Source organism: Strix aluco, chromosome 17 (genome assembly GCF_031877795.1).
Source record: "Strix aluco isolate bStrAlu1 chromosome 17, bStrAlu1.hap1, whole genome shotgun sequence".
Taxonomy (NCBI): Eukaryota; Metazoa; Chordata; class Aves; order Strigiformes; family Strigidae; genus Strix; species Strix aluco.
In genome coordinates, this window is record NC_133947.1 from 11,804,298 (window position 1) to 11,820,164 (window position 15,867).

The 15,867-nt window shown below is 46.7% G+C and overlaps 1 protein-coding gene across 7 annotated transcripts in view; it reads left to right on the plus strand.

Annotated features, from left to right (window-relative positions):
- ZHX3 (zinc fingers and homeoboxes 3) overlaps positions 1-15,867 on the plus strand; it is a 50,570-nt gene that overhangs the window by 15,307 nt on the left and 19,396 nt on the right. For 5 of the 7 annotated variants that reach the window (XR_012625512.1, XM_074842965.1, XM_074842966.1 and 2 more), the window contains exon 2: positions 3,127-3,233. The gene's annotated coding sequence lies outside the window, so the exon portion shown is untranslated. Of the gene's footprint in view, positions 1-3,126; positions 3,234-4,067; positions 4,205-14,056; positions 14,085-15,867 lie in introns of those variants that run through there. The other 2 variants (XM_074842969.1, XM_074842971.1) reach the window with 2 other exon arrangements.

Genomic DNA, 15,867 nt, shown 5'->3' on the forward strand with positions numbered 1-15,867 from the left:
TGTTCTTGGCTTTTGGGGCAGAAGGTCCCACGGACCACAGGAAGGTCCACGTGGGCACCACAGGAGAGCGCCCATCTCTGCCAGAGCTGGGGTCTTGCAAAGTGCCTGCACAGCTGGGCTATTTCCCAGTCCTGGGAACAGCAAGAAAAGGTGAAACATCCCCCAAAACATCCCCTTGGGGGACCGACAGGCAGGGAAATTGTTTTTGTCTTTTTCTGTATCATTTTGCTCTTTCTCAGCCTGACTTCCGACGGGGCAGAGTGCCGAGAGCCAGGCTTGGGGCTGCCTTGTCTGCTTGTGCAAGTATCAGGTTGAACCAGGCTTTGCTCTGCAAGGAGGCTTTGTTCTGGGACAGCCTTGGTCCCTTTCCAGCCCCCCAAAAAAACACCGAAGGAGAGCTAACAGCTGTTAAATAAATAAATAAATCTGAGATGGGCTTGCCAGGTGAAAGGAAAACAGAATAAACTCTATTTTTGAGGCTTTGTAGCAGCTTTGACTTTTAAATGTGCAGACCCTCAGTGGTTCCCTGCACAGGGATGCTGCTGGGAGGCTGGCATTTCCCCCTCCCTTTTCACGAATCTGCTGTCCCAGCTGTTTCAGGCGTTACGGTTTTAAAGCCCCAAATATATGAGCGTGATTTATTCTCCGTGTCAAGTCTGATATTTGGGGAATATATTCTCCATTCTTGAACTGCTGCGGATTTTGAGCCGCTCAGTCAAGCCTGAGGAAACCGTAGGACTTGGAAAGGATGGCAGTGGGATGGCAAATATGATCAGTGGCTCTGGCAGCCAGTGAAAATCCCCAAGACTGAAGGACCCGAGTGAATCGTGGCTGTCAGATGCTGGGATTTTAACATCTGAAAGAAGTTAGGGAAAAAAGCGTGCCTTGGTCGTCCTTGTTGCTGTTCCAGTTTCAGTGATAAGCAGCTGAACTGTTTGCGAGTGCTGCTTGGAGGAAACCCCAACCCCTGCCCCCTCGCCCTAGCGCTCTGCTATATCATTTTACTTGAAACAGCAACTTCAGGCAATTCAAGGAGGAGCTGCCAGGCTAATAGTGGCTCACGGTGCCAAATTTGCAGGGTTTTTGCTCCATATTTCAGAATAAGGTTTTGGGAAACTCAGCTTTTTCTCTGCCTCCAGCTTAAGTTTCTATTTAAACCACCTTTAATTTCAGGAAGCACGAAGCTGCTCAGACTGCTGTGATCAAGGTCACTCTTCTTAATTTAGGTACTCCAAGGATCACGAAATCTTGTCTGTTAAAGTCTTAGGCATGTGTTGAATCCCTAAAGGAGTGTGTGAATGATATTAAATCTACTGTAGCAGAGAGAGCTTGTATAATAAAGCAAGAGGAGCAGTAATGTTATTGAAGGAGGAATGGCAGATAAGCAGTCAGGGCTGTGCTGTTATCACTTCATTTGGGAGACTGTAGTGTTGTGCAAGTTGTTACAGGACATTTACACAAATTACTGGAATAAAAATCCACTCCATCAGCAGTCTAATATTTGTTTCTTATTATATGTTAAACTTTTTCTGGCATAGGAAAGATTGTCACCTGCTTTGTCAAGGTCCCGGCATTCAACACTGGAATCTTTCCAAGTGTGTTGAAACCTAATTGGTTCAGAATAAGCCTTCCCTTCATTTTAGGGAGGAAAAAAAAAAGCAAGGAAAAAAGAAAAAGCTGTGGCATCTAGCAGGCATTTAAAGCTTTTTTTTTTTTTTTTGTCTCTGGACTCTTGTGATTTGCCAGACTTTGCTGAATTTTCCCCCAGTTTTGTGTTTCCTGTGAATTAAATTGGAAAAATAATATACATCAAATAACATATAGCAAATAACATACAGCACCCAGCATTGCAGGTCTGGGGGGAGCCTTGTCCAAGCGTGGCTTTGCAGCAGGGAGTGCTGGGACACCTGAGTGCTTAGCAAGGGAAAATCTTTGTACATCCTTCAACACTTGTCCAACTCCTTTGCCTGTTTGGTTTTGTTTGTTTTTTTTTTTTTTTCTTTTTTAACTCCTGCTGGGGTTCGGTCTGTGCTGTTACAGCCCGAGTGGATGCTTCTTGTCTGCAGGATTTTGGATCAGGTCGGGGAGCACCTTCCCAAGTTGTTACACATCTGTGCTAGTTATTTGTCTCTCCATCCCGCTTATTTACTTATTTATTTTAATCAAGGAAACTCACTGGTTGTGTGCAAAGGGTATGGTCAGCAGGATCCAACCTGAGAAGCAGATCAGCAGGGCTTTGGCAGAGGACTTTAGCCTGAGCACACACGCTGGCTGAGGCACAGGGACACTTGGGACGTGTTGCTGGGGGAGGAGAACCTGTCACTGGCCATGCTCAGGCAGGAGCAGCAAACAAGTGTAAATTTTCCTTTACTCTGAAATCACAACATAATTTTCTTATTTTTCATCCTTATTACAAGCTCTGGCTCACCTTTTTCCAGGGTGACTCTTTGTTTTTCAGTGTGCTGTTTTCTCCCCCGGTCTGAACTTAATCCCAGAAATCCACTTGGCTGGTTATCCCTTTAGATGGTTAAGTTTAGAAATTATGAAATACATCAGGCTGGCTCTGCTGCTTCTCCGGGGATGAGGGAACAGGGACTGGACGGCAGCAGAGGAAAATGGAGGGGAGAGAGGAAGCCCACAGCTACAAGCAGAGCTGGAGGTTATATATAGCTGCAGGCTGCGGCGGTGTCAGAGTGCTGTGATTGCTTCTTTAAATATGTTCTCAGCCATTGAGGTTTCCAGTCCTGGTAACGAACTGAGCCCCTGAGCAGTGGCTGAGAGCTGGGGAGCAGCGTCCCTGGTTTCCAGTGTGCCGCAGCTGGGAGGTTTTTACTTTTACTGGGTTGAGAGCAGCGCAGTTGAGTGCTTGGTGATTAATTCAGCAAACTTGGTTAACTTCTGGTAAATGATGTCTTTGCTCATTGAGGGGGAAAAAAATCAAGGATGTGTGTTTCGAGATGCTTCAGTGAGGATGTGCCGTGGGAGCACGGCGGGGTGGATACATGAGCTAGGAGGCACCTTGGACCGATCAGTGTTTTATTTTTACTTTTAGCCTTTACTAACCAAGGGTTGTCTTCTCCTTCAGAGGTGCAGCAGTAATTTTTGGTGTAACGTCTTCTCTTCCAGCCCCGAATCCCGGTGCAGCTGAAGCGACTGCAGGCACTTTAAAGATGCGTGCGAGCGTGGAAGAGGAACTGGAGAACGACAGGCCAAGGTCATGGTCCCTCACACAAGTAGGTTGCCGCTGCCACCTCGGGCTCCGCGTGCAATGCGCAGCACGCACCTCTCTGTCGTATGTTGCTTGGGTGGAGAAATTTGGCGTGTTTCAGGGTATTGCAGGATTCTCCTGTGAAGGCTGTTCTAGCCCAAGGGTTGAAATAAGCGATCGTGCAACGGTTTGTTCCGGTAACCTTTGAGCCCTGCTGTGCTCTATGGTCGGTACAGGTCTCGGGTTGTGCTCCCAGGACTCTCTGAGAAGGGGGCAATTTTTTTTTGCTTCTGAACATCATGCCTTGGACAGGACAGAGTTCAGATGTCCTGTGCATTTGTACTCTTCTCCTGGCTGGTTCTCCTCTATTTCTGTGCTAGACCACTGATTTATTTTTTTTCCCCACCTCTAAGAAGCCATATAACTTAATTATGTTCATCTGTCCCATCTTGTGGATGAGGGGTCAGGAGAGTAATGCATTTACCCCTTGGCTTCTATGGATGGAAGAAGTGTGCTTGGGAATAAGACTCCAGTTTGCCATTATGCCGTTACAGGTTTTGAAGAAGAAATTGGGTCTCATACCAGAGCAAAGCCATTTTATTTGTAAGAAGCGAAGCTCTATGGTTAAGCATTAGCGAGCAGACTGGTGGGGAATTCATTCACCCAGCTCTTGACTGTGTGATAAATGACAGTGTCCCCATGGAAATGGGGATATTCAAACCCTAGAGTGATTTCTACCCAGCTTGTGGCATGCCTGGAGACTGCTTGTTTCTAGACTTTATTAAATAATCAGCGTTGCGAGTACAACTGGACTGATGCTGTTTGCTGTAGCTTTCCTGACACACTTCTAGTTCTGCAGGCTGAATCCAGTCTGTTAAACTGGTAAGAATAAACTAACAGACCCTGCTGTAGCACATGATGTTCTGGGATCCACATGCACCCTCAGCCTTCTGAGAGCTGTCCTCCTTGAAGCTGCCTCAATTCACTGCACACTAGGTGGGTTCTCAAAAAGAATTTATGGCAGTAATCTTGCAAATGCAGTGAGTGTTGTTGCTCTCTGGGTTGTCTTACCATTATAGATGGAGAATTTGGCAGGAGGAAGAGGATAAAGCTTTTGTAGCTTCACTCTGACTTGGTAAACAGAGTTAGGGCCTCTTGGGAGGGAGAGTAGGGAGAAGGGAATTAAATTTTATATCCCTTGGTATTTGCCACTGGAAGATAGTACTAATGTATTTGGATGCTTGGTGTGGAAGGTCACTGGGTAAGTGGGAAGGATTCCTTTGTGTTACATCTGCAGAAAATAATGTCGTTTATTACTCAAGGGCTTGCACCCAGAGACAGATCATGGCGTTGTAGCAACATGTGTCATCCTCCCTGCGTGCTCACGGTCCTGCGCTGGCACACGGAGGCTTTCCAATATTTTCTTAGGGAGCTTTAAGAACCAAACTCAGGATCTCTGCTCTAGGACTTGGCCCCTTTCCCTCCACTCCTCCTTTCCCCCAACCCTCCTCTGGTGTCCTCTCCCTCCCAATTCATTTGTTTTTAAAATGATTGTGCTATTGTGTGCATCAATATGCACATAGCCTGTCTTGTTTTTCTTTTGGACTGAAAGTGCAAAGCAAATCTGTTTATGGTTTTGGTGAGCTAATTCTTCCCCACCCTAGATTTTTAAATAGACTCTTTCTTTACCAAGCTTGCAGAGTTTGCAGGATGTATTGAAGTAATGGGAAAAATATGTTGTGTGTTAACCTTCCTTTTTTGTAAAACTTTGTTTACAACACCCTATTCCTAGCAGTGCATTTGGGAAGTGTATATCTGGATGCTGAAGCAAGCAGAAGACTTTGAAATAAGAAAATGGGAATTTGATGCATTCAGGGAGGAAATGTTTTGAGTTTTCAACTTTCAGCGCTTGGATTGTGGAGCAAAATCTAGCGAGCTGTGTTTAGCTGTCCCTTCAATTATTTAATTTCCCCTCCTGCAAATCCCAGTTCTCAGGCTTGGCTGTTCCTTGGGCTGCCTGTTGCCTTCAGACAGGCTCCTCCAAAGCCATTGTCGACTCGGACCTTACAGATGAAGGTAAGAGCAGCGAGGAATGCTCTCGGCCTGTAAATAGTCTGTTGGAGTAAGGGCTCGTTCTGTCACTGGTGTGTTGGAAATGTTATTTTTACCCCCTGATTTCATCCTTCCTATGAATCAATCTTAGACCTGTCTGTTTAGGTTAACAACATTTTCTACATCCTTGTGAGGGTTTGCAGAGTGCAGTCCTGCTCCGTGCACAGCATTTTCACCAGGGTGTTTCAGCTGCTGGGGAGCAGAGCTTATGTCCCCTGTGGGAGCACTAGAAAAGCCCCAGGGACACCAGTGACCATGACGTCCGGCTGGTGGTTTTGCTGCCTGCACTTGTGCCTGCCCACCCCGCTGCTGCATCTCCTCTCCTCAAAACCTGGCTATTATTTATTTCTACTGTAAAACTATGAGCTGCTTGTGACTGGCCATGGGGCGGGAGCTCTACATGGAGGTGGCCATTACATGTGCAAATGTGCTTCTCCAGCCCAGGCTTTGTAGGGCAAATGTTGGCTTGGCTGAGGCTTCTGGGTACTCCCGTAACATAAATAAGCAGGAGTAGGATTTCAAAGCAAGCAAATTTTTGACATAGTTGATGTCACGCCTCTTCAGCCCTGTGTTTAGGGCCCATGGATCTGGAGGCCCACGGCTGCTAGTTTGGTCTTGTTGCTAATAACCTACTGGAGGTGCTTCTGCTGAGCTGGTTCTTGCAGAACTGAGGGGTTCGTCCTGGTCAGATGGCGTGGTTGTACTGAAGACAGGACCCATGGTGTGAAAAGCGTGTGGTGCTTTCACAAAACCGGGTACTCTGCAGCCTACAGCATTGAATGTGCTCCTCACTGATGTTTATGGTCAGGCATTGTGGACTGACAGGAAGGTCTTCTGGTGAGTAGCTTTAAAGCAAAAAAGGGCTGGGGCAGGGTTATCATGCTCATATGACTGTGATTGGCTGTTCCACTGAACAGCTGCCTCTGCTCTGCCAGTAAAGAAGAGATGGGGAAAAGATATACTTAATTTCCCCACCCGGAGAGAGAAATTCTTCCTGAGAGCAAGTGTTCGCCTGCAAATCTGCAGCAGAGTGCAAAGTAAAGAATTCCCCACTCAAAGACTTTGCAAAGCAGAATTGTCCTTTATCCTTTTAATTTGGTAGTGCTTGGTTGCTTTTTTTTTTTCTTTTCTGTAACAGTCTTAAAGGATTCAGAGTTCTCTCTCTTTTTCTTCTCTCTTCCTGTTGAGCTGATGGAGTTTGGTGGAAAGTGGTGGTTGGGGGTTGTCACCGAATAACACTCATCATTCCCCAAGCAGGTGGCTCTAGCCCTGAGCATGGAGCTGTGAAGCTGTTCTGGGGTTTGACCACAGTGGTCTACCTCTGCTTTCATTTTCATATCTCCCCAGTCAATATGTGTAACTGTAAAGTTTTCCCAACTGGCAGCTCAGACATTGTTCTCCTGATGCCCTTGCATCCCCTTCCCTCATCCTCCCCTTCCTACTCTTATTTCTTATTGACCGATCTGCTTGGGACATGTATACAATACCAGAGTGACAAATTAAATTACTTGTATACAGAAAGATGAGGCCACTGGGTACTTAAACACTGCATAAACTTCTTGGCTAGACCTGTACTAACTGTTTTGACTGCCCCCCCCGCATCCTGCGTTGTATTGTGTGAAAGGCAAATTCCATCCTGCATGACCCTCTCCAGGCCTTTCGCCCAACACTTTCACTATTTGTCATTGGCTGAGAATTATCTGAGCACTGTAGATACCCATGGATGCAGTTTGATTGTCTGTTGCATTAAAAATCACATCTCTTTATCAGAAGGATTTGGGTTTTGCTGTTCCTCTTTGCATGTGCGTGGGCTTCTCCCCATGCTGGAGGTCAGAGGGGTTTAAGGACGTGGAGCAGTGCTGCCACCTGGGCTCTGCTGTTGCTCTGGCTCTGTGAGCGAGGCCAGCTGCCCCCCAGGAAGGCATTGGGGTGCGTGGGGAGGTGGTACTGCTGGGGCTGCCACAGCAGCTGTCCCCACCCTGCAGACTCACAGGAGCCACTGGCCTGGATGCCACCGAGATGCCTTCAACCAGCCCTGCCTGGTGAGGGTACCCCAAGGGTATGGAAGGCTCCAGCAAAGGCCATTTCTAGTTTCTGTGAATGGACTGGGGTATGCTGAGAGATGCTGTAGGCAGATTTCCTTTAGTAAGGCAAAGAACTGTGCCATGGCCCATGAAAGCATGGGTGAAGTGTAGCAACACAAACTGATGACACACCAGGTTCAAGGAGAGGCCTCGTGTGAAGCAAAAGACTTTTTGATGTTTGGCTCAGTGCTAAGTCTGCAATATTCTGTTTCATCAGAGGTATTTATGAATGAAGATGCAAATCCAAGGTGAAACTTGGGAACCGGTAAGCTCTTACTCACTGGAGGCCACCCTTCAAAACAAGCGATTAACTGTGGAGGAAAAACACCTCCTTATCTCCCAGCTTGATCTGGAGCCTTACAAGCGCTTTGGTGGTTCAGCTGTCTGCAGCGCTCGGGGAGTTGTCTGTTCCAACACACCAAACATGCTGCAAGTTTTATTTTATTTCCAAAACAATCCTTTGAGCATGTTGAGTTGGAAGGGAAACTCATAATAGTTCTCTGTGCTGATATAATTCAGCATAATCTCTTGGCAGTGCTTTTGTATGCAAACTGAGAGGGTTTTTGACTAAAGGTGACCCATTAAAAGAACGACCTCTGATAACTAGAGTGGGGACTTGCAAGTCCTGGGTTCAATTACTTGCTTTGCTATAAGCTTCCTGTGACCTTGGACAAGTTATTTAAAATTGCTCTGTACCTCATTTCCCTTTCTGTAACATGCCGCTGACAGCATTTCCCTTCCAGCCAGGAGCTGTGGCAGGGGGAAAGGTGGTCCGTACTCTTTTCCATAGGCAGTGCGTGAAGAACCTTGATGGACTAGAAAGCATGACCATCTCATGGACCTTTCTTCTGTTCTCCTGCGGAAAACAGAACAGGATGATCTGTTTAAGTGGTTTTAAGCCCAGAGAATATGCTCTGTGAGATCCTGGGGCTCCCTGCATAACTGCAGACATGCACTAGTAAGGTGGTTGCTCCTTGGGCTGAGAAGCCTTCCTTAGCATTGCTTTCAGTATTTCCTTCAGCGTTAAATCAATGGCCAGTTTGGGTAGGGCAGGTTTCTGGTGCTCCTTTGTCCTTGGCATGAAGTTTTCCTTTAATGTATTCTTCTGTGTTTGCTCCTGTGCCGCCTTTCTGCTTTAAACCCGGGTGGATGCTAGGGAGAGGTGATGGCTTTGTGAATAAAGATGCTGGCACACGGCGCTGCTCCCCACTGCAGTGTGCGGACGTACCTCAGACAGGTTGTTTCATCTCTTCCTGCTCTGACGTCCTCCTTCCCCAGGGTGGGTAAAGTGCTGACCACCCCTTTTACCACTTCCTAAATGTCAAGAGAGGCTTTCCAGCATCCCTGAAACACGCTAAAACCTCCCGGTTGGAAAGACAGACAACTGCAAGGGGCAGGGGGCTTGCTGTCTCCTGTGTTGTGCTGTGAAGACTCCTTGCCATTCCCATGGGATAAGTGCATGGGAAGCCTCCACATGACAGCCTCATCCAGGCACTGGCAGGCGCTGCCTCCAGCTGCCTGCGTTTCAGGTGCAGCAGAGCTGCAGGTGTGATGCTGAACCTCCTTTGTCCTGATGGCATGCAGCCCCTCTTCCCTCTGCCAGAGCCTGATGGTCCAGGGGTGGATCTGGGAGAGCTGCTGGCCCAAGACCCCTGCCCCGTGTCAGCGGCCGAGCTCTAGCCTGTGTGGGATGCTGTAGTTGCGTAGGTGGAAATGAGCATCTTTGAGACATGGCAGAAAATCAGACCTCGTGATGTTTGTGGGTGGGTAAAAATGCTCCTGGGGTATATCTGACTCTCCAGAAATAATGAAAATAGCGGTATCTATATTTCCCTCTGGTCATATAGTTGGGTTCAATGGCTTGTGCAGGCTGTTGAGAAACACACCAAAGCAGCTTAGCAGCAGAGTGTAAATTGGGGCCAGCTCTTTCATCTTTGGTGTGAATATCTGTCATATGAAATTTTTATCACCTGTGCAAGAGGCATGGCCCAGCAGTTGGGAAAATCTATCTCTTTTGGACAGCAGCTTTGCTTTCATCTCTGTTCTGCCCTTCCCAAAAACCAAAACTCCAAATGCTTTCCTCTTCAAGGTATCTTGAGTTATTTAATGATGTGCTGGTTGGGATGCTGCAAGGCTGGGCAGCTGGCAGCGTGTGCCATCCGGGGCAGGATAACAGCTTGGGGCTGCTTCTAGACTGGGGGTTGTAAACCTCAGATTTCAGGTGGGTCGGCCAGCTATTCCCTTAGACTCTGCCTCTAGACTTGGTAGCTGGAAACCCTCCCGCAGTAAAACTGTGCCCTGAACAGCAGGCCTGGCACTGGTAAAAGGGAAGAAATCAAATTGTCAGTATAGGGGATATGGTATCTTCAGGCACTTATCCTGTATAACCTCCTTCTTTTCCCCCTTGTGTGGTTTGTGTGATACTCATGCTGGGACAATGCACATTTAAGGCTGTAGGCTTTTCCCTAAGTTGTGGGTCTTTTAATCATTCAAGCCACTTTGTGCATTGAGGAGAGTGAGCTCCAGACTGGTGTGCATGTGTATGGAAGTTCACATGGACGTGTGGCTTCTGAGAGCCTTCAGAGTTGGCTCTTGGAGGATCCTTAAAGGAGATGCTCTGGAGAGAGGCTCAGCAAGCATCTCTTGGGGAGAATCTAAAATGGCATGGAAAAAACTGCTGACAGAGGAAGGGAGGGATGAGAAGATGCCAGGCGACGAGGAGGAGGCTAGCAGCAGTTTCCTAATGTAGATGATCCCTGGTGAACGATTTCAGAACACCTGTATGCTCTGGGGGACTTAAATATCCTCCTGCAAGCAAAGCTTGGCTCGTGGGGAGCTGCAGTCCCATGGGACCTTGCCCAAGATGGCAACTTGTGTAACCTAAAAGGTGAGGGTATCTTCTTCGCTAGCAGTTTTTCACCACTCACCAGCACTTGCCAGATGATGAGATTTGTGCCTGATTTTAGAAGGGGGGAGAGGATGAAGGGTACAGTTAGGAGCAGCTGGCCCTGAATTTTGGGTGCTGCCCCTATCAGTTACTCAGTCCTTTTGATGTGAAAGCAGATGGTCTAGAAGAACCTCAAAAAGAGTGGCAGTGTAGCTCTTGGTGCTTTGGACAGTGCTACAAACCGCTTTCCCAGCCGTCACTGGAAGGTATGTACAGTTTTACAGCATTAATCCAGGGAGAGTTCACGTAACGCACCCTCTTGCTTGGTTGCTCTGCCTGATCCTGGCCACTTGAGTAAGCAGCTTGATGCAAGGATTCGTGTGATTGATCTTAAGAGCATTGCCCTTGCAGGGTTTCACTGCCTTGCTTTCAGCTACCTTGTCTGCTTCTGACTTGACCAGGGCCGCGTCCTGCAGACTGTGAACACTTCTTCCCCTTGCTCCTCTGACACTGTAGACATCTATTTACTTAATCTTTTGTCGGCAGGTGATTATGGGCTTGTGTATGGGGGGAGTTCCTGCTGTCCTGAGCTTTATCCAGCGTGACACACTGTCATTTTAGTGCAATATCATTGAGGTGCTTCCAAGTCCAAGGAAGAAAGCAGGTGCCTGGAGGATAACGTTCTGCTAACGTGGCTATAATTTGGACTGCTGCCCTGGAAGTAAAAGGCTCCATCATGCCATTTCCAAGCCCCCAAGCCAGCCGGTCATCCCCATTCCTGTATTTGCAGACTGCCTGCTGACACAGCATAAACGTTATTTTTACATTATTGTCCCCTGCGCTGACTCCTCCTGCAGTTTAGTTTATCCTGCTGTTCTCTTAGTTATGTTAAACAGAGCTAATAGTGTATACTGTGCCATTTACTCTAATGATGATGATGATGAATGTTTCAGACTGGTGTTTAATGAGACCACCCTTCATTTCTTTATGAAAAAGGAGGAGGAAGTCTTGATTTCTCTTTCTCTGAGATTATAACATAGGTCGTGATGCTTTTGGAGGTGTAAATCAGGAATATTTCTGTTAGACATGGTGCAATTTGCAATGAGAACTTTTCCATGTTCAGTTAAAGGGCTGGGAAATTCTAGATTCCTGAAAGACAGCTTTTCTGCAAAGGTTTCAAGTTAAATCAGCTCTAATGAAATGAGAGCCTTCAAATAGGCAAACTGTTTTGTTTTTTTTTTTATTGACTCTTATTTCATTTCATTCCTTGGTTATTCCCTTATTCTCATGGAGGGATGTTGTTTCCATCCTGCTAGTCCTGCATCCAGTCTTGTCTAACTCACACAATTGCTTGTGAAGGGTGGGATGATTTCAAGAGGGCAAAATGCATCAGTCGGCTCTCCTTTAAGCAGCGTAATGATAGAAAACAGGCACAAATCCTTTCCCCGTTTTCTCCCATTGCTCCCCTTTACGTCACCTGTCTGCATGTCTGATTTGGGCAAATAAAGCAGCTATTAGTAAACTCTCTTTGCTGTTAGCACAAGAAGGGCCAAAAAGTCCTGGGACCTGTCTACATTTATTTTGGGGTTTTTTTCTTTCTTTTTTTTGAGCAATTCATCTGGATTTTTGAAAGAAATGTTACTTAACAGTCTGTGTAAATTACACAAGTGGCCAGAAAGCTGTTCTGTACCCATGCAGCAGAAGGTTATAGGAAAGAGGGGCTCCATACTGATACGCAGCTTTGCCCACCTGGTGAAGAATTGATGGAAACTCTTTGCTGGAAGAGGGGGATTGGCCCGATGTCCTCCATCAGTCCCTCCCAGCTTGGGTTGTTACATGTTTCTGTGGCACCCACAAAGACCTAAATAGGCCACAGAGGAGCCGAGCCAGCAATGCAGCTTAGCAGCGGCCTTAATTCTGCAAAGGGGGCTGCACAGAGCTCTTTGGAAAAGCAAGTGGTGTCATTCTTTCAAGCTGAGCCAGCACCTGCCTGTGGCGACAGAACTGAGGTTTCTACCACGTGGGCTGAGAACATGGGAGCAAGACCCAAACACACGTGGCAGGAGCCTTTGGGGTTGGCACATTGCTGTCAAAACCCAGAGCTGCTGCTCTCCTCCGCAGGTCTGTCCTAAGCAGTCAGTGAGCTGGGGCGGTGAGGTGGTAGCAAGCCCCTTTGCACTTGTATGAACATACAAAATATTTAGAACACTCGTCTAATACAGCTGTTGGAGATGTACTAGTGACTTCACACCTGGCTGCACACACAGAAAGCAGGGATTTCCTCGGGTTGTAATTTCTATGGGTGTATTTTTGAAGCCTATGGCCAAGACCTGAAGATAGATTCGGTATGGCTTGGCAGTTAATTGGGCAGTATGTGCATAATGATAGTAATTTCCTTGTTCTTATTTCCTAAATTTGGTTTACAAGACCATGCTGCAATGTGACTTAAAGCTGTAAGTATTTGTCTCTGTTGACAGTTGGAAATGTAGTATTCGCTGTGACTCTTTACAGAAGTAATTGTTCAGTGTTGGAGCTAAATTGAATAATATGGTGGTGTTCGTATCTTAATCTTCCAAATGGCTCTCTTAAGTTTGCTACATTGATGTCTGAAAGGCTTAAAAATAATAAACTCCATTGTATAGAGCTTTGAATACAGAGTGGAGGCTTAGTAATTGCTGGCAGTTCATGGGTAGACTCGATAACACATGGCAAGGAAGCAATTCTCCCAGCATGCCTGAATTTTTTTAAAATAATCGCCTCATATCAAGGCCTTGTGATCCACAAATTAATGAGTACAACAATATTGTGAATAAAGGCTTGCAGGAGACCTCAGTCCAAAACCCCAAACCCTTTACTTGGGCCATCATACGGTTTTAAAGCACCTCTTGTCTTCCTTATCCATCTGCCAAAAGCTCTTTGCATCTCTCAGCTATTGAGCAGGGTAGGTGGGGTGGGCTGGTGAGCTCATCTTCCAGCCACCAAGAGACTCTACGGGCTGGTTGTTGTCAGAGAGCTGAAGTCCTGAGCCCCTGTCCCCTGTAGGAAGGTAACAACCCAAGTCCCAACCTTCCACTCTTCACAGGAAGGGGAAAAAAAGCCAAATAACTTGGTGTTTTGTTGTTGTGTTTTTTTTTTTTTTTTAATGGTGTTCAAAAAAAATGTCAAAGGGAGAGCTTTGCTGATTTTTCTCAGAAGATGTCTGTAGTTCCCCCGCATCCTTGTGAATGAATTTTTAAATGAGAAATTGCAGAGGGCAGCTAAGGAAAAGGCTGGTTAGACCATGATTTAAAAAACAAACGAACAAAAAAACAGGAGAGGGAAAGGAGGAGAACATGATTTGTTTATCACAACTGTACTTGAAACTAATTTTAAATGTCTGTCTTCTGAGAGTAAGGAAATTCCTTTAGCTTCCAGCAGTAAATAACTTGGATGCTTTCAGCTCACAGCTGACCTACAGAGTGAGTTTTCAACTAAAAAAAAAATTGACTCTCCAGTAAGGACAATCCATTCCAAGTGTCACTGGAGGAAGTGAACAGCTGGAGGAAGAGAAGAGTCCTGAAAGGCACGGTTCATATCACAAATAACCCTTGAACTTTGTTCTGTATCTCTGCGTACTGTCTGGAGTGGCCTGACAAATGGCTTTGAACAAATACAGTTTTCAAACCAGAGAGCAGATGACAAGGGTTGCGTTTGGCTGGCAGGTGCACAATTTGGACGCCTGGACCTTGCCCATGGAGAACTCAAATGAAATCCCAGATCCGTTTTCGTCTTACTATCAATCCTAAAAGAAATGGTAAGTATTTTGGAGAACGGGAGAAGGTTGTCTGTCCCGTGTGAGCTCTTGGTGGTCAGTGGATAAGGGTTTGGTGGTAGAGGCGCTGTAGTTCTGCATGCCTGCTCTTCTTGGCAGCTGAGTGCTGGAGCACCTCATGTTAACTGCAGTGAGGAGGACTTCTGAAGCTGGCTTCTCATCAGGTGTATCTCAGCAAAAGGTTTGGTCACTAGGATGCCGAGCTCTCTTAATGGTCTGCCTTGCTCTATGCCAGCAGGACCTATTGGGAAGTGGGGACTTCTGGAAGTCTGTCACTTATGTAGGTACTAAAAAGGAGCTGGACTTTTTTGGAAAATGATGTTCCAGCTGAAGGAGCTGAAACTTGCCAGTCTGACCATATGCTTCTGAAGTTCTTGTGGTTCAGTGCTTTAGGCCAGGGTGTTGTCCATTTAAGGCAATGGAAGAAAACCCCGTGCCACTCTTGCAGAGTAGGTATGTTGAACTGTAAGCATGAGGACCAAATGGTAGTTCTAGAATTAGATGGTGTCCCTAATTTCCCTCTTCAGTTTTAAGTGGATGCAGCATTCTTCACTTACAGTCTGAACTGTTGTGTTGCATTGTTGTATGGGATTGAACATCTGCCCCTTCTAGCCACAAAAGTGGCTGTGTTCCAGTGGTGGGTGGCTTCTTTCTATTCAGGGATCCTCTGAGGCCTGGAAAAGCTTCAATATTAGGCATGACATACTGTCAACTGTTGCAGATCCCCTTTGCTCCCCTCATTTCAACATCTGCAAAGCCAGAGTTGGCCATCTTGGTGTGCCCATGCACCATGCGCAAAGACCCTGACCCTACCAGCTGCTGCTGCTGCTGAACAGGGAGTGGGGCCTCACCAGGAGAACCTGTCCATGCAACGCCAAAAACTTGTGGTGCCAGCCTCTGGAAGAGGAGAAGGAAGATCCATCATCAGCTCCCTAGGGAGGGCTGTGTTGCTGGGACCACAGTGCCGGGGTCCTTCCTCACCCACAGCACCCTCACTGGTGGCTTCGCATCCTCTACGCAGCAGCTCCGCTCCAGTGGTGTTGTCCTGCGGCATGGCAGGGAAAGGAGCAGGCAGAGCAGCTGGCACCCAGCACACCCTGTGCCGCATTAAAAATGGTTGGGATGCTAGAGCAGGGCCAGTGACAAGGTGCCAGTCTCACGCAGGGGTCTCAGCCCAGTATTTCTTTCCCCCAGCATTGTTCTGGTGACTGACTGGTGTTCGCTTGGCAAAAGCTTTTTGAATATTCATTTGGCTGATGGGAGATTAGCTCCTTGAAATCAGCTTGGGTAGGGCAAGAAAATAAGTCTGCCTTTTTCTTGCTACTAGTGCTACTTGAACTCTCTCAAATGCGTACTTCACATGGATAAATGATTGTGGAGACCTCAGCCTACCTAACAAGCCTGCTCTTGTAAAGCAAAAATTATAGTACTTGCCATCCTCATTCGAAAGCCCGTTCCTCATTAATATCACTTTATACATATTATTGCAGTTCGAAATGCCATTCCTCTTCTCCCCACCCATTTCCTTGACTGGCTGTGACATACAGGAACTACACCCAGTGCTTGACTCGCCTCTCCTGACCTTTTGTAACTTGGCTCCAAACTCCTTTTTTTGGGTCTTTTGCAAAACACTGTCAGAAGGGAAAAATCCTTTGTTAAAACACAGCCAACTCCTGCCTCAACGTGGAACAGTTTGTTCTGCTAAAAGAATGAGCCAGTTCAGTGAGCAGAAAAACATTGCCATAAACCAGCGGACTCAATAAGC